The sequence below is a fragment of the Fukomys damarensis genome, unplaced genomic scaffold (genome assembly GCF_012274545.1).
Source record: "Fukomys damarensis isolate Sample0158 unplaced genomic scaffold, DMR_v1.0_HiC HiC_scaffold_31, whole genome shotgun sequence".
In the NCBI taxonomy this organism is placed as follows: Eukaryota; Metazoa; Chordata; class Mammalia; order Rodentia; family Bathyergidae; genus Fukomys; species Fukomys damarensis.
In genome coordinates, this window is record NW_022900943.1 from 23,033,677 (window position 1) to 23,057,439 (window position 23,763).

A 23,763-nucleotide genomic window follows, 5' to 3' on the forward strand; every position below is an offset into this window, starting at 1 on the left:
TTTCATATATATATGTATATATATATATATATATATATGTATATATACATACACACACACACACATATATATATACATATATATATATATATTTGATCTTCTTTAGTTTCTCTTAGTTATAATTTTGTAGTTTTCAGTGTTTTAAAGTTTTCACTTTAAAAATTATCTCTATATGTTTTTAATGCATTTGAAAGAAATTACTTTCAAATTTGAGTTTTGGATCGCTTCTCTGCTGAGTAAACAGTTGTGTACTGCTCTTACTGCATTCCCTTCTCTCTCATATTCTATTAATTTATTTAACGTGGCTTCATTTGTAAAAGCCATTTCAGATTCACAGGAAAACTGAGTGGAAGGTACAGAGATTTCCCACGTAACCCCAGCCCTCCCACGTCCCTCCTCAGGGCAGTGCTTTGCAGCATCTGGTGAACCTGCATCGATACACCGTTATCACCTAAAGTTTGTAGTTTGTGTTCAGCTTCACTCTCGGTGGTGTGCATTTTATGAAGTTTGACAAATGTGTTATGGTATGTACCTGTCATTATGGTATCATCCAGAGTAGCTTCACTGCCATAAAAATCCTCTGTGCGCTTATTCATCCCTCCGTCTTCCCTAACCCATGGTAACTTCTGATGTTTTACTCCACAGTTCTCCGTCTTTCAGAATGTAACAGACGGAATCATGCAGTGTGTAACTTTTTCATATTGACTTATTTCACATAGTAATATGCATTTAAATCTCTGTTGTGTCTTTTTATGGCTTGAAAACATTTCTTTTTAGTGCTGAATAATTTCAGTTGGTTGGTACCACAGTTCATTTATCCATTTGTATTCATGCACCTATTAAAGGATATCTTGGTTACTTCTAAGTTTTGGCATTTATGAATAAGGTTACTATAAACATCTATATTCAGGTTATTGTATGGGCACAAACTTTCAGTTCCTTTAGAGGTTTTAGATGATGTATCTTCGTATCTTGAGAGTCTCTTCTTGGCTATATTCACTGTAATAATAAGCCCATTGTTCTGATCAGCTTTCCTCTTGCGGGTACAAAATACCCAACACTCACAACTTAAAGCAGGGAATGGTTTAATTGGGCTCATAGTTTCAGACCATGGCGGGTAGCCTCCAAAGCAGGCACATCATGCTGGAAGGGTGTGGTAGAGCAAAACTCCTCCCTTTTTGGTGGCTTAGAAACAGATTAGGTTGGAAAGAGCCAAAGAAGAAAGGACTAAGAATCAGATGTCATCCCTGAAGTCACGCTCTCATGATCCACTTAGACACATTCGGAAGTGTGCTTTACTAATCTTTCTAGGCAGCTCTCAAGCCAATGAAATTGACAGTTGAGTTTAATCATAACACCCTCCAATGGTATTCACACTGTTTTTGATCTCCAGTCTTTCTTTCTTTTTTTTTTCTTAGAATTTCCATTGCTCTCCTGGAAGAGAAATTTCCATTTGTTCTTTCAGGCTGTCAATTTTATCTATTAGAACACTTAGTAGTTGTAATTGTAGTTGTTTTAAATCCTCAAATAATTCCTAATCATTGCCATATCTGAGTCTGTTTCTGGTGCTTATATGTTTTCTTCAAACTGTCTTTTAATTTTTGGTAAGCCTTATAAGTTTTCTGCCAGCCAGACATAGTACATTCAGTAAAAGAAATTGCTGAAACTTGGCCTTTCGTAACATTGACTATACAGAAGTAAGGGCAAAAATCACATGATCTTCTTTTTTTTTCCTGTCATTGAGTTTATTGGTATATTTTAGGTATACAGTACAGTTACATTCATCATGGGGATCTTGTACCTTTACATGACAGGTCTTGGTTCTCATTTTTTCCCCTTTTCCCTGCCCTTCCTTTACCCCTCCTCCCATCTCTATTTACAAATACTTTATTTCCATTTTCTCATTTTTTTGCTTTTCCCTTATTACCTTTCCCCTACCCTATATATATATATATTTGATCTTCTTTAGTTTCTCTTAGTTATAATTTTGTAGTTTTCAGTGTTTTAAAGTTTTCACTTTAAAAATTATCTCTATATGTTTTTAATGCATTTGAAAGAAATTACTTTCAAATTTGAGTTTTGGATCGCTTCTCTGCTGAGTAAACAGTTGTGTACTGCTCTTACTGCATTCCCTTCTCTCTCATATTCTATTAATTTATTTAACGTGGCTTCATTTGTAAAAGCCATTTCAGATTCACAGGAAAACTGAGTGGAAGGTACAGAGATTTCCCACGTAACCCCAGCCCTCCCACGTCCCTCCTCAGGGCAGTGCTTTGCAGCATCTGGTGAACCTGCATCGATACACCGTTATCACCTAAAGTTTGTAGTTTGTGTTCAGCTTCACTCTCGGTGGTGTGCATTTTATGAAGTTTGACAAATGTGTTATGGTATGTACCTGTCATTATGGTATCATCCAGAGTAGCTTCACTGCCATAAAAATCCTCTGTGCGCTTATTCATCCCTCCGTCTTCCCTAACCCATGGTAACTTCTGATGTTTTACTCCACAGTTCTCCGTCTTTCAGAATGTAACAGACGGAATCATGCAGTGTGTAACTTTTTCATATTGACTTATTTCACATAGTAATATGCATTTAAATCTCTGTTGTGTCTTTTTATGGCTTGAAAACATTTCTTTTTAGTGCTGAATAATTTCAGTTGGTTGGTACCACAGTTCATTTATCCATTTGTATTCATGCACCTATTAAAGGATATCTTGGTTACTTCTAAGTTTTGGCATTTATGAATAAGGTTACTATAAACATCTATATTCAGGTTATTGTATGGGCACAAACTTTCAGTTCCTTTAGAGGTTTTAGATGATGTATCTTCGTATCTTGAGAGTCTCTTCTTGGCTATATTCACTGTAATAATAAGCCCATTGTTCTGATCAGCTTTCCTCTTGCGGGTACAAAATACCCAACACTCACAACTTAAAGCAGGGAATGGTTTAATTGGGCTCATAGTTTCAGACCATGGCGGGTAGCCTCCAAAGCAGGCACATCATGCTGGAAGGGTGTGGTAGAGCAAAACTCCTCCCTTTTTGGTGGCTTAGAAACAGATTAGGTTGGAAAGAGCCAAAGAAGAAAGGACTAAGAATCAGATGTCATCCCTGAAGTCACGCTCTCATGATCCACTTAGACACATTCGGAAGTGTGCTTTACTAATCTTTCTAGGCAGCTCTCAAGCCAATGAAATTGACAGTTGAGTTTAATCATAACACCCTCCAATGGTATTCACACTGTTTTTGATCTCCAGTCTTTCTTTCTTTTTTTTTTCTTAGAATTTCCATTGCTCTCCTGGAAGAGAAATTTCCATTTGTTCTTTCAGGCTGTCAATTTTATCTATTAGAACACTTAGTAGTTGTAATTGTAGTTGTTTTAAATCCTCAAATAATTCCTAATCATTGCCATATCTGAGTCTGTTTCTGGTGCTTATATGTTTTCTTCAAACTGTCTTTTAATTTTTGGTAAGCCTTATAAGTTTTCTGCCAGCCAGACATAGTACATTCAGTAAAAGAAATTGCTGAAACTTGGCCTTTCGTAACATTGACTATACAGAAGTAAGGGCAAAAATCACATGATCTTCTTTTTTTTTCCTGTCATTGAGTTTATTGGTATATTTTAGGTATACAGTACAGTTACATTCATCATGGGGATCTTGTACCTTTACATGACAGGTCTTGGTTCTCATTTTTTCCCCTTTTCCCTGCCCTTCCTTTACCCCTCCTCCCATCTCTATTTACAAATACTTTATTTCCATTTTCTCATTTTTTTGCTTTTCCCTTATTACCTTTCCCCTACCCTTCCCACTTCCCCTACACCTTTAGCCTTTTTTTCCTATTTCACATTATCAATTATATCATTAGGATCTTATGTACCATTATAGTTTTTCGCAGCAGAGAAACTACTCGGTATTTATACATGTGTGACTTATTTATTTCACTTAGGAGTATATCCTCAATATGCATCCATAAATTTGCTGGAAGGTAAGTTAGGCAGAACTCTTGAAGACATTGGCATAGGAAAAGACAAATCCTCAGTAGCATGGGAACTAGCAGAAAGAATCAACAACTGGGATCTCATCTTATTAAAAAACTTCTGCACTGCAAAAGAAACCATCAATAGAGCTAAGAGACAACCTACAATGTGGGAAAAAATTTTTACCAGCTGCTCTTCAGACAAAGGATTCTTAATCTAGAATATATAAAGAACTCAAAAAAAATCAGCCCCCTCAAATATAAGGACCCAGTTAAAAAATGGGCACTTGAAATGAACAGACACTTCTCAGACAAAGAAGTAAAAGCACCAAATAAATATATGAAAAAATGTTCCACATCACCGGTCATTTGAGAGATGCAGATAAAAACAACACTGAGATTCCACCTTACCCCACAAAGAATGGCTGCTATCAAGAAATCAACCAATAAAAAATGTTGGCAGGGTTGTGGGGAGAAAGGAACCCTTCTCCATTGTTGGTGGGAGTGCAGACTGGTGCAACTACTGTAGAAATCAATATGGAGATACCTCAAAGAGCTGGGACTAGAGGTTCCATTTGACCCAGTCATCCCTCTGCTGGGTATCTTTCCAAAAGAATTAAAAGAATCATATCACAGTGATATATGCATACCCATGTTTATAGCAGTAACAGTTTGCAATAGCTAAAACTTGGAAACAGCCCATTTGCCCATCAGTTGGAGAATGGATAAAGATGTGGTTTTTCTTTTTTTTTTCTTTTATTGAGTTTATTGGTACATTTTAGGTATACAGTACAATTATATTCATTATTGGGATCTTGTACCTTTACATGACAGGTCTTGGTTCTCATTTTTTCCCCTTGTCTGTGCCCTCCCTTCACCCCCTTCTCCCCTCCCTATTTATAAACACTTTATTTCAATTTTTTCATTTTGTCATATTTTTTTCTTTTCCTTTATTACCTTTCCCCTACCCTTCTCATTTTCCTTACACATTTAGCCCTATTTCACCTGGTCAGTTATCTCATTAGGATCTTATGTACTATTATAGCTTTTCACACCAGAGAAACTATTCGATATTTACACACGTGTGACTTATTTCACTTAGGAGTATATCCTCAATATGTATCCATTTTCCTATGAATGACTCTAATTTCTCATTGTATAAGATGGAATACTACTTAGCCATAAAGAATGAGAAATTAGAGTCATTCATAGGAAAATGGATGCATGTTGAGCACATGATCTTCTTAATAGACACAGCAAAATCCTTTTACAAAATTCAACATCCATTCATAATAAAACACTGATTGCAGGTATAGAAGGACCGTATCTTAATCTGATAAAAGCCACTTATGATAAACCTGCCAACATCATATTAATGGGGGAGAAAATGGAAAACTTTCCCTCTAAAAGCCCAAACAAGACAAGGATGTCCACTATCCCTACTCCTGTTCAATATAGTACTTGAAACATTAGTCAGAGCAATCAGGCAAGGAAAAAGAAATAAAAGAATGTGTATAGGAAAGGAAGGAGTAAAATTCTCATTATTTGCAGGTGGCATAATCTTTATATAGCAGACACAGAAATACATGAAAAAATATATACACAATGGAATAGTGCTCACTATAAAGAATGAATTCAAGACATTTGTAGGAAAATGGATACATCTGGAAAATATAATGCTGAGTGAAACAAATCAGACACACAAGCTTAAATATCATATAGTATCTCTCATTCGAATGAGGCAGAGTACAAAAAAAGAGCAAAATAAAGGATGAATAGAAGGAAACTAGGGGATAGATATTTTGCTCATGAGAAAGCATCCAGCAGTTTGAGGGTGCGGGGAGAAGGGAAAGGGAAGGGAAGTAAGAACCAAGGTATGCTATTTACTGTACCAGGTATCCCCACTGAATGTGAATATTATATGTCATAAACGTGAGCCTGAATAGTAATAAAAAATGAAAAAGGGGAAAAGGATTTAGAGACAGAGGAATGGAGGGAGGTGGGAAGGGGGAGGGGATTAAAAAAAGAAAGAAGCTGGGCTGTGTACATATGCTTATGCCCCAAGATGAATGCAAACTCTGTGTTCTGAAAACATGTACTAATAAAATACAAATTAAAAAATGAAGACCCCAAAAAGTCGCCAAATCCTCTTGGAATTAAGAATCAAATCCAGCAATGTAGTAGGATACAAAATCAACACACAAAAATAAATAGTATTACTATATACTAATAATAAATCCACCGAAAAAGAAATTAGGAAAAAATACCATTCACATTTGCACCAGGGAAAATTAAAGACTTAGGAGTTAACCTAACTAAAGAAATGAAATACCTCTGCAGTGATGACTGTAGTACTCTGGAAAAGGAGTTCAAAGAGAATATCAGAAAATGGAAAGATATGTCCTGTTACTGGATAGGCAGAATGAATATAGTAAAAATGAGCATACTTCCAAAATTAATATTCAAATTTACTGCAATTCAATCAAAATGGCAATAACATTCTTCACAGAACTGGAAAAAAAATCCTAAAATTCATATAGAACTATAAAGACCCAGAATAGCAAGAACAATCCTGGGCAACAGAGCAAAGTAGGAGGTGACACAGTACCAGACTTGAAATTATATGACAAAACTACAATGATAATAGCACAGTACTGGCACAAAAACAGATGTGAGGCCCAATTAAACAGAATAGAGGATAAAGAACCTAAAGAAAATGTAACAATTTGATCTTTGATAAAGGGGCAAAAAACACACTGGAGGAGAGACAGCGTCTTTAATAAATGGTGCTGGGTAAACTGGCTATCCACATGTGGAAGATGTATGCTAGATTCGTGTCTCTCACCATATACTAAACTAAACTAAAAATGGATCAAAGGACTAAATGTTAAAATATAAACTCTTACCCTGTTGGAAGATAAAACATGTGAAACTTTTGAAGTTATAGGAGGCATAGACAAGTACTTTCTGGGTGGAACCCCGGCTGTACAAGAAATAGTACCAGGAATCAATAAATGGGATCATGCCAAATTAAGCTTTTTTACAGCAAAATAAACAACTAACAGAATGAAAAGAGAATCTACAGATGGGATAAAGTTTTTGCCAGCTATTCAGGGAGACTAACAAATAGAATAAAGAACTAAAAAAATTAGACCCCCACAATGAAAGACCCAATCAAAAAATAGGCAAGTAGAATGAATGTATACTTCACAGAAGTACAGTCAGTAAATACATGAAAAAATGTTCAGTATTTCTAGCCATTAGAGAGATGCAAATTAAAGTAACTGAGATTCTATCTTACCCCAGAAAAAGTGGCCATTGTCAATTAATAAAAAAATAACAGATGCTAGCCAGATTTCTGGGAAAAAGTAGACCTATACAACCACTACGGAAATAAGTATAGTGAGTCCTCCAAAAGCTAAAGATAGAAATTCCATTTGACCCAGCTATTCCCCTTCTAGGTATTTTTCTGAAAAAGTTAAAGGGATACATGTATATTCTTGTTTATAGCAGCACAGTTTATAATGGCTAAATCTTGGAAATGGCGTATTTGCCCATCAACAAATTAGTGGAGAAAGAAAATGTGGTATTTATGCACAATGGAGTACTATTCTGCCATTAAGAAGTATAAACTTGAATCATTTTTAGTGAAATGGATGCCCCTTGAGATCATATTAAGTGAAATAAATCAGACACACAAACTTAAATATTGCATGGTTTCTCTTATATGAAATACCTAAAACATAAATAAAGAGCAAAATGAAAGACAAACAATAGGATGTAGGGTGATAGATTTTTCTTAGCTGCTAAGGTGATCAGTAGTTTGAGTAAGCAGGGAGGGATGAGAAGGAAAGGGGATGACGGGAGGAATTAAGATGTGTTATACAGATGTGCCAGCTCCCCCCAAGGAGTGTAAACACGTCCTGCAAATGTGCACTGTACTAATAAAGTAGCCTTTGGTAATGTGGTTGAAAGATGTAGGAGGGTGAATGTACTGCAGTCCCATGATTCTTTCTCAGTCTTTTAGTGAACATATATCTCTGGAAGATGAATTTAACAAGTACATTCTAAGTGTTTCCTCACTGAGGTTGGATAGGATGGTTTAGGTGGGTTGTGTTGGGTATTTCTCGTCTCCCAGTAGTGAACAGTGATAACAAAACTAGCTAGGATCTGGTTACATAGTTTCTGCTAAGGCCAAACCTTTTGATGAACAGGGTATGCTGTTATGTTTTAAAGTTGTTCATTTTCCCCTCTGATGGGCACAAACAAAAGAGGATTTCTCTCTCATATTTAATGTGCAAATCCGATTGAGTTCCAGAAGGTAAAATTCACAAATGTATGGAGTTTCCCCAAAGAGTGGGGATTTGTTTTTCTTTCAGATTTTTCCATACTGAGCCTTTGCTGGTTCATCAGTTTCAGTTGAGGTGTTCCTGCTGTGTATTGGGTTCCAGGGAGTTTCTACTCTGATCAATTGTGATTATCTCTTTGTAACTGTATCTCTAGTTTTTGTGTCAGCAATTTGCCCTGTTACTTGAGTTCTCCTGTGTAGCTGAGAAGAGTAGTTGATCTTTCAGTTTGTTCAGCATTTTACTTGTTGGAATGCTGGTATACGATTGGTCAACAGCCTTTTAAATGGTGGTTATCTTGGGTTTCTTTGAGTTTCTGCGATTTCTGGATTGTTTTGTTGATCTAATGTATAGCACCAAACCTGGGATGTAAACATTCATTACTTCATGTAACCTACGATTTCTTATTTTTTGAATTTTATTTTTATTTTGCCAATACACATCTTCAAGTAATTCCTTAGAGAGGCTGTGTGGACAGTAAATGTTTGAGTTGGAAATGATTTTATTTTGGATTCTTGCTTGAATTGATAGTTTGGCTGTAGAATTTTGGATTCAAAATTATTTTCCCTTTGGTTTATAAAACATTATTGCATGATTTTTTGGCATTCATGATAAGACAGATACTGGTATACTTGATTGTTCCTTTCTGTGAATGCTTTATGTTCTTCTGTTTGTTATTGGATGTTTGAAATCCTAAAAGGAAAAATTGATCTCAGTGTCTTTTTAATACTTCCGTTTTCATTATAACTACTCAATTAGAAGAACTGTATGTTTCAACTTTGTGAAAAGTATTTCATTTTTTCTTTGATAATCTCTTACTCAACATTTTCCATTTCTCTCTTTTTGCTGTGTTGATTATGCAGATATTGAAATTCTTAATCTAATCCCCTTGGACTTTACATTGTCACTCCTCTACCCCTCCACCTATTTCTTAGATTACTGTTGTACTTCTCTATTAATTTTTCAAAACTTTTGCAATTTACATTTTAAGCTAGCTTTTTATTGTAAAAAAATTTAAGACTTCCTAAAAAAGAGAATATAACAAATATCCAGATAACCTTTACCTAATTTCAACAAATGTTAGCTTTTAGCCACATTTACCCATCTCTTTTTATATACATATACATGTTTCCTCTAGATTATTTTGAGACTAAGCTATAAATATGACCACTAACTTTTAAATACTAGAGTACATCTTCTAAGAATGACATTTTCTCCAATATCACAATACTTTGATTATAACTGAAAAATTAACAATATTTAATAACATCACATTATAGTAGCCCATATTTGATTTTTTCAATTGTCCAAAGAATATCTTTTGTATATTTTGAAACAAAACATGGATCCAATCTAGATTCATACTCTTCATGTAGTTGATATGACTCAGTCTTTCTTGGAGAATGTTCCACATTTTGGATTTATCTGATTGTGTCTTCATGGTGTCATTTGAGTTAGTTCATGTGCTATATTTCCTCTAACTCAAGCCTGAAGAATTGATTTTATTTGGCTAAAATAATTTTCTATGAATACTTTGTGGATTTAGTTGTGTATCTCATACTGTGTCAGGTAAAAAGGCACATCATATCAGGTCTCCAAACAGAGTAATACTAAGTCTGATTGATTTGTTAGAATGATGACCAGACCACCCCAAGGAAATGATACATTAGTAAATAATCTCTGGGGTGAGTGGGGTTTCCAAAAATCTTTTACCAGATGGTTTTTAACATCAATTGATGGCATTTATCTAAGTCAATGATTATCTTAGAAGTTGCAAAATGGTGACCTTCTAGTTCTTTACTTTTATGTTTGTTGACAGGTGCTAGTTTACATAGAAGCTCTTTTACCACCTTTTACTCTCATTTTGAATTTCACTGTAAAGTCAAGTAATATCTATTTTTAAAAATAATTCATAATAATTACTATTTTTGGACAGTACAGTTGTCCCCAAATTAAAGATTGGAAGTCGGCGCAATAAACTGTGTCCTTTTGTTGTGAGTCAGTTGGATTTTGGGTGTGTTCTTACTTTTTTAGGTGCAAGATATCCCAGCTTGTTGTGTATTTTCTTTACCCTAAATATGGGGTCAGCCATTTCTACAAGGTGACCTGGTTTCTTGTAGTGGAGAGAGAACGATATTTAGAGATCAAGATCTGGCTGCTGAGTGTGTTTATGATACTAGATTTCATTGCTTCTGATCTTTTCCAATAAATAAAGCTAGAGAAATCTTTAAAAATTTTATTCTGTTTCCAGTTAAATTTAATATGATTTGGGGTTTAAAACACATGCTGGTATATATTTTTGTAACACAGAACAACCTTTGTTTCTAATATTATTAATGTACTCATTTGCATTTTCCTAATGTGCATGATAATTTTAAAAGTGTAATGTTTTTCCCAACTAAAAAATGCTGAGTCGAATTTCACATTATCTCTGTAGTTCTTTTTGTTCTTAGACTATATGTGTGTGTGTGTGTGTGTGTGTGTGTGTATCATAGTAAGAATTAGCAGTCAGTTTATTGCACTTGAAACAATTCTTTTCTCTGGGTGGCCACTGATTTTAATAGTTAGTTTCATTTGTTTCTGCTTGTTTTCAATTTTATGGATTGCTTTTTCTCTGTGAATTAACTTAATTTTTGAATATATAAAACCTTTACACTCTATAGTTATTTGTTTCAGCTTTCTTCACCATGTCTGCTTTTTGATTCTGGGGCTGGGACTCTGCGAACTACGTGTCTGTTTTTCCAGGTGATTCTTGCTATGACTTTCACATAGAATGCGAGAGGGTGACAGCAAGACTGGAGGATTAAGAAGGAATTTGTTCCTTCCTCCTTGTATTAACCTGGGGGCTTTTGTCTGCTTCCTGGTCCTGTGCATATCACCCTGCCATACATTTTCACTGAGCAGCCTAAGTTCCTTAGCTAAGAAGGTGAAGTTAGTTTGGTGCTTTCCAGTAGGTGCAAAACCAGCCTTGGCCTAACACCACACGGGGCTCTTTCTCAGAGCTCGAGGTGGACTCTCCCTCCAAGTTCTGGAGCTTTGGCTCAGCAGAGTTCTTCCAAATTTTACCAGTTTCTAAATTCAGTAATCCAATGACTTCTCATTATTCTCCTGTCTAAAAGGTGGCAATGATTCCTGCCATTTTGATAATGTAGTATTCTCTCTTTTTACCTTTTTGGTCATATAGTTATATTAAGTCCCATTTAATTCCTAAGCTGAAACGCCAGGGCAGGCTAACTTTATGAAGAAAAGAGGTTTATTTAGTTAATAATTTGAGAGGCCCAAAGTTCAAACAGCGTGGCACAGGATCTGTGGAGTGCCGCCTCCCTTGGCTGCATGCCCTCATAGCAGATGGCAATGGCAGTTGCACACATGAAGGAAGAGATTACATCATCAAATAGGAAGCCAGTGAGACTACCAGGGCCAGGTTTAGGCTCTTACAACAACCTTCTCCTGAGAGCTACAAGGATCCCATGGGAAATACAGTAATCTCTCCCAACAGCATGAGTCCAACGACGTCACGGCTTCCCACTGGACTGTACATCTTACAGCTTCCTCACTGCCTCCCGGGGCCACCACCAAGCTCCCAGCACAGGAACCTTGGGAGGAAAATGATATCCGAACCGTAGCACTACAGTAGATAACAACTTCATAGCAGTTAACAGCGCTTTATATTAAATTCTTTCTGTTCAAGTAATAGTGTGTGTGTGGTTAATTAACTAATTGTCAACTTGAGTGGGAACAGAGCCGAATTGTGTCAGTGTGGTTCTGGGTGTGGACGATCCCCTTAAAAGGAGGTTTGTTGTCTGAACGGTAGAGACGGAAAATGGGACGGAAAGATTTCAGCTTATCTTTTTTGAAGGAGCTTCCTTGTGGCTGCCTTACTTTGCAAGAATTTTGGCAGTTTTCCTTCCAAGGAGTTTTGGCTGCTTTCTTTCTTCAGGGAAGCTTCAATCTTTGTCTTTTTTCTGGATGTTGTCTCCTGGCTTCCAGTGCAGATCCCTCAGCTTTCTTGCTCAGATCCTCCAGCCCTTTGGCACAGACACTGCAGCTTCTGGCACTGGCCTTGGGCCTTTCTGGTGTAGAATCCTCCTGATTCAGACTTGCACTGTGCATTGCAGTGGGCTCCAAGCCCTAGGCTTGATTCCTTGGGTCTCCAGCGTGCAGACAGGTGTCTTGCACTCTTCTACATCTGACTCTAAGCATTAATACAATGTACTTTTATTTCCTGGGTAAACCTTAACTTATATAAATGTTTCACACATAAAAATAAAAAAGGCTACTCAGAGAAATCTTCCATCTCCAGCCCTGCCACTGTATTCCCATCTACCTTCTAACAAGCAATCATGTCCTTAGTCATTGGATTATTACTGTATTTATTTTGATGAAACTAATCAAACACACATGATATTCTTTTTTCTCTTTTTGTTGAAATAAAGGTAGATAGCCCCTTGATTGTTCAGTAAGCAATGTATCTTGAATATCATTTCACACCAATTCTTAGAGTTTGTCCATTTTATAGATATATCATAGTTGTTTGGCTAGTCTCTGACTAATGCACACTTAATATTGATTCTAGTATTTCAGTTTTGCAGATTATGCTATGATGAATAGTTTTGATCATATATTGTTTTATATGTGGGTTGGTGTATAATGGCAGCTCTGAGTGGCTTTCTTTTTTTTTGTACCTGGGATTGAACTCAGGACCTTGAGTTTGTGATGTAGATGTGGCATTACTGAGCTAAATCCCTGGTCCTAGTATGTGTTTAGGGTGGAACTCTGGAAGTGATGTGGCTGTGTTATAGAATAAATGCATATGTACTTTTATTTTATCATTTATCAAACACTCCTCCACACAGCTGTACTATTTTCCAATCTAATAACTAATGTATTTCTTTTCAGTTTTGCCAACGGAGTATGTTGTCAAGTTTTTGGATTTTTGCCAGTCTGATAGGCGAGAAATGCCATGTTAGTGTTCTAATTTCCATTTCTTTTACTATAGTGAGACACCAGTTCTTTTAATGAGTCAGGGTCATGTGGTTTTCTTTCTCTATGAGTTACTTCTTTATCTTACTTTTTCTACTGTATTTTCTTTCTCTCTTTTTCTTCTTAATTGATAAGTGGTTTAGATAACATGGACCATAGCTCTTGTTTGTGACTATATGTTGCAAATAATTTCTTCTAGTTTGCAATTTTTCTTTTGATTTTGATCTTGGTGCTTTTCCAATGCAAATATTTTTAAATTTGTGTATAGTCAGATATTAAATTTTGACTGTTTTTAGTTTCTGAACTAAAATAAAAAAGTCTTTTTTACTACTTTCAATGATAGTTTTAATATTGGAGAGTTCTTTCATGTCCAAGAATGTTTCTTTTTTCATAGTATTGTGCTATCATTTCAAAAAGAAATAACTTCTTGAGTTTCTCAGTGGATGTCAACCAGGGACTTAAAGTTCTCTTTCTTCCCCCATCTGTTCATTTGAAATCAGTTTTTCTGTTTGCTTGCTTTTGTCATCCCCTTTCATGACATATGTTGTTCTTGAAACTTGGAGTAGTTTTATAAGAAAGGGGGAGCTGGAGAGCTGCCAACATGAGGATCTCTCTGTGCATCGAGTGTGGTGGGACCTGAGTATTGCATGGGAAGAGCCGTTTGTGTTGTAGGAGAAGTCGTGTCCTGGGTACAGACACACTGATCTCCAGCAGCTATTTCACCAGCTCTTCCTCAGACAAAGGTCTACTATCCAGATTATACAAAGAACTTAAAAAAAAATCAGACCTCCCAAATTTAAAGACCCAAACCAAAAAAAAAAAAAAAAAAAAAAAAAAAAGGGCACCTGAAATGAAGAAACATTTCTCAAATGAAGAAGTAGAAATGGCAAATAAATATATCAAAATATGTTCATTATCACTAGTTATTTGAGACCTGAAAATTGAAACAATGCTGAGAGTCTGTCTCACTCCAGAAAGAATGGCTATTATCAAGAAATCAACCAATGACAATGCTGGAGGGGCTGGGGATAAAGGAACCCTTCTCCTCTGTTGGTGGGAGTGTAGACTCGTATAACCACTGTGCAAATCAATGTGGAGATTCCTCAAAAAAGTAAAACTAGAGATTCCATTCAATCTAGCTATTTCCCTTCTTGGTATCTTCCCGAAAGAAATAAAAGCATCATGCCACAACAATATATACACATCCTTGTTTATAGCAGCAGAATCTTTAACAGCTAAATCTTGGAAACTGCCCAAATTCTCATCAGCTGATGAATGGATAAAGAAGATGTGGTTTGTTTGTACAATGGAGGACTACTGAGCCATAAAGAAGGATAAACTGGAGACATTTTTAGCTAAATGGATGCACCTTGAGACCATACTTTTAAGTGAAATAAACCAGACACACATGTTAAACATCACATAGTTTCTCTGGTGTTAGAAACCTGTAAATAAGGACCAAAATGTGTAATAGGTATTGGAAAATGGATAGAAAATGTTTAAATGAGAAAGGGAACAGGAAGGGAGGAGGGGGAAAGGAAGGAGGAGAAAAGAAAAAATAGAATGAAAAATGAAAACAACTTTTCATAAATAAAGAGTGGAAGAGGGGCTGAAGGGAGGGGAGGGGAATGGAAAATAGAAGAATGAAGATATATCATGTACGGGTACAAATTCCTTATGATGAATATTATCATTATGAATACAGTGGACCCTTGACTTGCAAAGTCAATTCATTCATGAGGGTGGTTGTACTCCAGTTGGCGAATTGGCTCAGGCTCCTCTACACAGCCTTTAAAGTCTCCTGTACACAGGCAGATCTCAGTATCCTTACAGAAACATTGGCTCAGGATTTCTCAATTAACCCCACACAGAAAAGGATGTTCTAATGTTCCTTCTTGAACTCTTTAAGGGTTAAATTTTTTTCTTTTATTGAGTTTATTGGTACATTTTAGGAATACAGTACAGCTACATTCATTATTGGGATCTTGTACCTCTACATGACAGGTCTTGGTTCTCATTTTTGACCCTTGTCCCTGCCCTCCCTTCACCCCCTGCTCCCCTCCCCATTTACAAACACTTTATTTCCATTTTTTCATTTTGTCATATTTTTTTCTTTCCCTTATTACCTTTCTCCTACCCTTCCCACTTTCCCTACACCTTTAGCCCTTTTCTTCCTATTTCACATTAACCAGCATGTTTTGATTAACTGCTGTGTGTAAACTGCTGTTAAGGACCAGGGATGCCTTCACTCTTTGTAGCATGTTTTGATTACCTGCTGTGTGTAAACTGCTGTTAAGGACCAGGGATGCCTTCACTCTGTTACTCAAACAGCTTATTTCATTGTAGTCATGGTTGACATGAAATGGTAAAATATCTAACGTGCCAGAAACACTCATGCTAGTTAATGCCAGGAAGAAGTCACTGGCATATTCCAAATCTTCCTTTTGAGGGTTAAATTTTTATCTGAGACCTTCTAGAAGCAGAAGTGGCTGTCATTTGGTTTGTAACTCAAGACTTTGTTCATAAGTTAAAACAAAATCTGGTTGTAACTCAAGTTGTTCATATGTCAAGCTGTTTGTAACTCAGTGGTCCACTGTACCTAAAATGTACTGATAAAATTAATAAAAAACATATAAAAGTGACATGGTCAGATAATACATTCAGGTATTTATATCTGTGGGTTCTGTGCCATGAATTTCACCAATGGTGGACTGAAAATATTTGGAAAATATTGTTACTGTATTGAATATGAACAGAATGTTTTCTTGTCATTAGTTCCTAAACAGGATAGTATAACAATTATTTAAATGGCACTTACATTGTACTAGGAATCAGGGGATGATTTGAAGTGTACAGCAGGAGATATGTAGGGCAAATGTGATTGTTTAAAATTGTGTTATTTGTACCAAACATGCTAAACAGCCTAAATGTTCACCAATTGAAAAGGAGTTGATTACATTATGGTATATTAATACAATGGAACAACTAAATTCAGCAGTTTAAAAAAAGTAAAGATCTCTGTGAAATAATATGTGTTATTCACACAATATACTATTAAGAGAAAAAGCAAGTTTCAAGAGAGTATAATATAGAGACTTTTGTGTAAGAAACATTTGAATATATTTAATAACATTTGATTTACAAAATGAAATAAATTAGGAGTGATCAGATAGTTTTATACTTTTGAATTATTTTAACATCTTAGATCTTCAAAATACTATCTTAAGACTGTGTGATATCCTACATCCTCTAGGAGAGCATCTCTTCTTGACTCTTCCTAGCTTTTGTTGGTTGCTTATAGTGATGATGTTCCTTGACTTGTAGTTTCATTACTCCACCCTCTGCCTTCATCTTCTCATGATGTTCTTCCTCTGTGTGTGTCTATGTCTAAATTTCCCTGTTCTTATAAGGACACTGGTTATTGGATTCGTGTGTGTCCGCCCTAACCCATCATGGCTTCATCTTAACTTGATTATGTTTGCAAAGACCCTATTTCTAAATATTCACATTAACAGGTACTAGGGATTAGGATTTGAACACATCTTTTTGCAGAGCACAATTTGACCCAAATAGTGCAATCACTTTTCTGCTATCAGCTACATATTTGAGCATCTATTTCCCCTTAGTTCAGTCACAAGATAGTGTTACCAAAGTTTTGGATATTTACTAACCACACAGGTCCTAAATACAGCTTGTTATTTCTATTTCTCTTACTAGAAAAGAGGCTGACTATGGTTGGTGGGTTTATGTGTCATTTAGTAAACTGCCTCTTTATGTCTTTTAGGCTACAATTAAAATGTTATGAAAATTTCAAGCAAGCACAAGAGTAGAGGAAGCATTTTGATTAATCAATTAGCTTAATCAATGGTCAATATTTTTCCAATCTTGTTTTATCCATTAACCCTGCTTCGCATGTTTCACTTATAAGAATTTTAATATATAACTCTAATACAAAGCATTTTTAAAAAGGACAAAAGTAATAGTAATATTATTATACTTAATAAAATTAGCAAGGATTGCCTCATTTTGTCTGTGCTCAAATTGTTTCAGAAATCTTTTAAAAAGCATAATTATTTATTAAATAAAGGAATTGGACTATATTGTGTCTAGGGTCCTTTTTCATTTTAAATTTTAGAGAATTATTCTCTAATTATACATATGAAGAGAAATGTTGCTATTATAAGCCTTGAAATACTGCCTGGTAATGATCTCATTACTTACTGGTGAATTCTGTGGAGTACTATTTCCATATACTCTTTCTTCAGTTTGTAATAGTCTTATCCATTGTGCTACCATTATATTATTATCTATTACTCCCCTGGAGATAGTGTTTAGTTCTCTAATGAGACTTTGTTCTAAAAGCATTTTCCAGATGTGACTGTAGTCTTGACTATAATGTGTAATGTCACCTTAATTTTGCTATGAGCTTAATAGGAAGTGAAAAATGTTATTGACAATGGTATGATTGTTGGCTTGTCATTTTTTTCTCATTTGCTGTATCCCATTAATTCTTTGAAAATCTTGACTTCACCTCTCCTTTGTCCCTCACATATTTACACGCTGGTATACTTTATATGATATCCCTCTCAACAGGCTCAGACTTCCACGTTTCAATCTCATTTCTGCCATTAATTAACTGTAGTATTAACTACAAAATGAGACATAATAAGCTTACTAGCTATACAGGGTTGCCATGAAGACTCGTCTGTGTTAAACACTTTGAAGTAGAAATAATATCTGGTAGATGGAAAGTACCAAGTGACCTGTAGCTCTCATGGATCTCTTCCCAGTCCTGTGGATTAGGCATATATAGATAACAGATCTATTAATATAGTGTATTGCATTTGTTGATTTGCATATGTTGAACTATCCCTACATCCCTGGGATGAATCCCACTTGGTCAGAGTGTATGAGCTTCTGTATGCTATTTGCTAGGTTCTTATTAAGGATTTTTGCATCTATGTTCATTAGTGAGATTGGCCAATAGTTCTCTTTTTCAGTTGGGTCTTTCTCTGCTTTGGGGGTCAAGGTGATGCTTGCTTCCAGGAATGAATTTGCAAGTATTGCTTCCTTTCCAATTTCACTGAGGAGTTTAAACAGTAGTGACAATAGTTTGTCTTTAAATATCTTATAGAATTCAGCAGTGAAGCCATCAGGACCCAGGCTTTTCTTAGTTGGTAAGCTTTTAATTATATTTTCAATTTCATTGATTGATATTGGGTTGTTTAGAATTTTTAGGTTATCTTTGTTCAACTCTGGTAATTCATACATATCTAGGAATCTGTCCATTTCTATTGTATTTCCCATCTTATTGATGTGTAGGTTCTCAAAGCAGGTATTGATGATCCTCTGGATTTCTCCTGGATACATTGTAATTTCACCCTTTCAATTCCTAATTATATGGATTTAGGTCTTTTCTTTACTTTTATTGATAAGATTGGCTAAGGGTTTGTCAATTTTGTTTATTCTTTTGAAGAACCAACTCTTGGCTTCATTGATTTTTTTTGTATTGTCCTTGTAGTCTCTGTTGCATTAATTTCTGCCCTGATTTTTATGATTTCCTCCCTTGTATGAGGTTTGGGTTTGTCCTGCTCTTCTTTTTCTATAAACTTGAGCTTCAGCATCAGGTTGTGTAATTGAGCTTGCTCGAGTTTCCTAATAGAATATTCGCTGCTACGAATTTCCCTCATAAGACTACTTTCATTGTGTCCCATAGATTCCAAAATATTGTATTGTCATTGTTATTTAATTGTAGGAACTGTCTCATTTCTTCTTCTTCTTTTTTTTTGGGGGGGGGTACCAGCAATTGAACTCAGGTCCTTGCGCTTGTGAGGCAGGTGGCAGAACCACTAAGCTAAATCCCTGGCATGAATGATTTCTTCTTTAGTTTCCTCTGTGACCCATAGGTTATTCAGAAGTGTGCTGTTCAATTTTCATTTACTTATGAAATTCTTGTGGTTTCTTTTGCTGTTGATCTCCAATTTCATCGCACTATGTTCTGAGACTAAATGGGATAATTCAATTCCTTTGCATTGACTTAAACATGTTCTATGAGTGAGTATATGATCTATTTCGGAGAATGATCCATGTGCAGTTGAAAAGAATGTGCATTCTGATTTTATGCGGTGGAATAATCTGTAAATATCTGTTAAGTTCATTTGTCCAAGAGTTTGATTGTGTTCTAGTATTTCATTTTTTATTTTTTGTCCGGTTAATCTATCTATTGAGGTCCCCCACTACCATTGTATTAGTATTTATTTGATTTTTCATGTCCATGAGTATTTGTTTTATATAGTTGAGTGCACTTTTGTTTGGTGCATATACATTAATGATTGTCATCTCTTACTCTTGGATAGTTCCCTTTAGAAGTATGTAGTGTCCTTCTTTGTCTCTCAATCAGTGTTGGTTTGAAATCCACTTGATTTGCAAAGAGGATAGGTATTCCTGCTTTTTTTCAAGTTCCTGTCACGTGGAGTATTGTTTTCTACCCTTTAACATTCAGTCTATGAGTTTCTTTATGAATTAAGTGTGTTTCTTGTGTGCAGCATGTTCTTGGATCTTGCTTCTTGACCCATTCTGCCAGTCTATTTCTTGTGATTGGTGAATTGAGACCACCCACTTTGATGGTTATAACTGATATGTATTGATTTATCCTTGTCATATCTTTTCCTTTTTGTTGGAGTTTTTCCCTTTGCATTTAATTTCTTGTTGTGCCTGATAGATTCATTCTGCTGAGCTTCCTGGGGTTGTGATCCTTGTTGCCTTTTCCTAGGATAATGTTTGAAATTTTTTGGCATGCTGGTTTAGTGTTCCTGAAATTCCTAAGGTGCTCTTTGTCATGAAATTATCATTTCTACATCAATTTTGAAATACTGTTTGCAGGGTACATCAATCTGGGTTGGAGATTGTTTTCTATTAGGGCTTGAAATATGTCACACAGTACTCTTCTTGCCTTGTGGGCTTGTGTTGCAAAGTCAAAAACCATATGATAATCTCAGCAGATGTAGAAAAAGCATTCAATAAAATCCAACATGCATTCATGATAAAACCCTACAGAAAATTGGAATAGACAGTTTCTACCTCAATGTGATAAAAACAATCTATGAAAAACCAATAGCCAGTATCATCCTAAATAGTCAAAACCTGAAATTCTTCACACTAAAATCAGGAACAAGACAAGGATGTCCACTATCACCACTCCTGTTCAATATAGTTTTGGAAACATTAACCACAGCAGTTAGATAAGGGAAAGAAATAAAAGGAATAAAGATCAGAAATGAAGAAGTCAAACTGTCATTATTTGCAGATAACATGATACTCTCTCTACATGGAAGACTCCAAGAAGTCCACCAAAAGTCTTATAGACTTAATAACCAAATTCAGTAAAGTAGCTGGATACAAGGTCAACACACAAAAATCAATAGCTTTCCTGTACACGAACAACCAACTCACTGAGAGAGAAATGGATCAAACAACTTTTTTCACAATAGGATCCAAAAAATTGAAATACCTAGGAATCAATTTAACAAAAGAAATCAAAGACCTAAACTCTGAAAACAATAGCATTCTAAAAAAAGAGATTGAAGAGGATATCAGAAAATGGAAAGACATCCCTTGCTCCTGGGTAGTATCAACATAGTGAAAATGGCCATACTTCCAAAACTGCTATATAGATTCAATGCAATTCCAATTGAAATCCCAGCAACACACTTAAAAGACCTGGAGAGGGGCTGCGGTTTGGCTCAGTGGTTCCGGCGCCTGCCTTGCAAGCACAAGGACCCGAGTTTGATTTGTGGTACAAAAAAAAAAAAAAAAAAAAGACCTTGAGAAAACAATCCAAAAATTCATTTATAACAAGAAGAGACCTAGAATAGCAAAAGCAATTCTAGGCAATAAAGAGAAGGTAGGGGGTATCACAATCCCCAACTTGAAATTATACTACAAAGCTACTGTGATAAAAACAGGATAGTACTAGCAAAAAAACACCCGAGGACCAGTGGAACAGATTAGAAGATGTAGAAACAACTTCACACATACTCAGCCACATCATCTTTGGCAAAGGAGCAAAACACCCTCACTGGAAGAAAGATAGGCTCTTTAATAAATGGTGCTGGAAAAATTAGGTTTCAACTTGCCAAAGATTAAAACTAGACCCATACCTCTCTCACCTTGCACTAAACTAAAATCAAAATGGATTAAAGATCTAAATATTAAAGCAGAAACACTAAGCCAGCTGGAAGAGAGTTTTGGTAGAACTCTTGAAGACATTGACATAGGAAGTGACTTTATGAACAAAACCTTAGTTGCTCATGAAGTAACACAAACAATCAACTAGGGTGATGTCTTATTAAAAAGGTTCTGCATAGCAAGAGAAATGACTGACAGTGTGAAGAGACAACACACAATGGAGGAAAAACTTTTCACTTGTTGTTCCTTAGACGAAGGTCTACTATGAGGTTCTGATGTGAGGTGCTGGTCCTTCTAACTTAACAACTGTGGTGGTATAGTGTACCTTTATTCCAGATTTTCTTCACTTTTCTAGTGGGCTTCAATTTTCATCTAGGAGCCTTGGAGAGGCCCTCTTTCTCTTGTTCACCAGGGTGGGGCACAAACACAGTTCTGTTGGTGCCTGTGTGGCTGGGCTCCTCTGGTGTGCTGGGCTGAAGGGTTGGGCCTACCAGAGGGTCACCAGCTGCTGCCGGTTTCCTCTGGTGCTCTGGGTTGAATGGGTGGGCTTGAATTTTGTTCTTTATAGCAAATATTTCTAGAAATTATGCAAAAATAAAATTTTCTATATGGAAATACCTTAAGATGAAGTGAACAAAGACAATTTTTCATACCAGGAAGCTTCAATGATCATCAGACTTCAAGTTTAAAAATTATTTCACTCAGAAATCAAATAAACAAAAACCAAACAATGAGACAATACTTATAGTTAACAGTTGAATATCTTGAGCAATTATCATTCATCATATTCCAAATTAGAGCACAGAAACAAGTGTGCATTAATTTTGTTTAAGTGCTTTCTAGTTTAAATTTTTTTTGGTATTTCAATGATCAGAATATAAATATCTTACAGTCCTCTCCTCCTTGTTGGGATATACAGTATGTTTGGTACCAAATCATTATTTTATTTTCAAGAATTTTTATCAAGTATAATTGTAACTTTCATTTAAAAATTTTTGACCAATAATAATAAAACCTTAGGTGTTTTCTACATTCATGTTTTCATTTATTTCTAGATAAGAGGTGGTGATTAGTTAGATGACAAGGATTGTGGGATCTGGTGAGAAAGATGAGAGAGGTAAGATGACTTTGAGCCTTCCCATCTAGGATGCTCTACAGATAGGGTTTGGGACAACATCCTCTGAAAGGGGATTTTGGGATCCTAGCCCCTTCTTGTTCTCTCTTTGCTTCCAGGTCAACATGAGGTGAGCATCTTTGCTACACCGCATGCTTCTTGGCATGATGTTCTGCTTCACCACAGGCCCCAAAACCATGAGGCCAACCACCATCAAGAGAAACTTTTATAACCATGATCAAAACCTTTTCTCTTTATAAGTTTGGTCTTCTCAAAAAATAATGTATTCTGTGGATTGTAGTTTTTTATTTTTTAAATAACAATTTTTTGTTTGATGAAGAAAAGAGGAAAACATTTAGTTTAGTTTTGGACAAGTTTGGTGTGCTTGTGGCACAAAGGACAACAATAAATTAGTCCTTTTTCAAATAAAAATCTACGAGATATTCTAAAATAGAAGTGAGAAAGGTTTCCTGAATCCAACATATTCCAAAGTACCCTAGCCCTGTTCTGATCCCCTGGAGCAATCTGTAAATTCTTGCATTGCTACAAAATATACTCCAGAAACCGAGACCTAGTCTAATGCTCACCTTTCTTTGGTAAGCAAGTGTGAAGCACCTTGCTAAAGAAGGCATCTCAAATAATCAATGAGTTTGCATGAGCAGGACTCAGGTCTCTGGGCTCATTTGCCTATCACATTGCCTGTAGAGTTTTTTCTATACCTGGACATATAATAGATTGAAGGATGCAAAGCCTCTAAATGTTTATGCACTGGTTTCATGTCATACCTCCTTGGCTACTGCTTTCTCTTTAGTTTCATAGCTTAAAACAGATATTGAAGGATTTTGAGATTTAATTCTAGTTGCATTACTGTAAGTCAAGTTGTTTTACAAATTTATTGTTGAAAAGTATTCTGTACTTTGAACTAACAATGATATTCCCAAGCCTCTAGTCATTGTACATATTTACTAGATATTTCTTTTAATAAGCAGCCATTATGATCAAAAATCCTTGGGTTTATTATAATGGGATAAATTTATGTCTAGTATAATTGAGGACAATAATAAATTAATAATACATCAATAAATACTCTTTATAAAACTTTTTCATGCACCTTATCAAATTTTTATACTTTAAAAATCCTCAGGGGGAAGTTGTA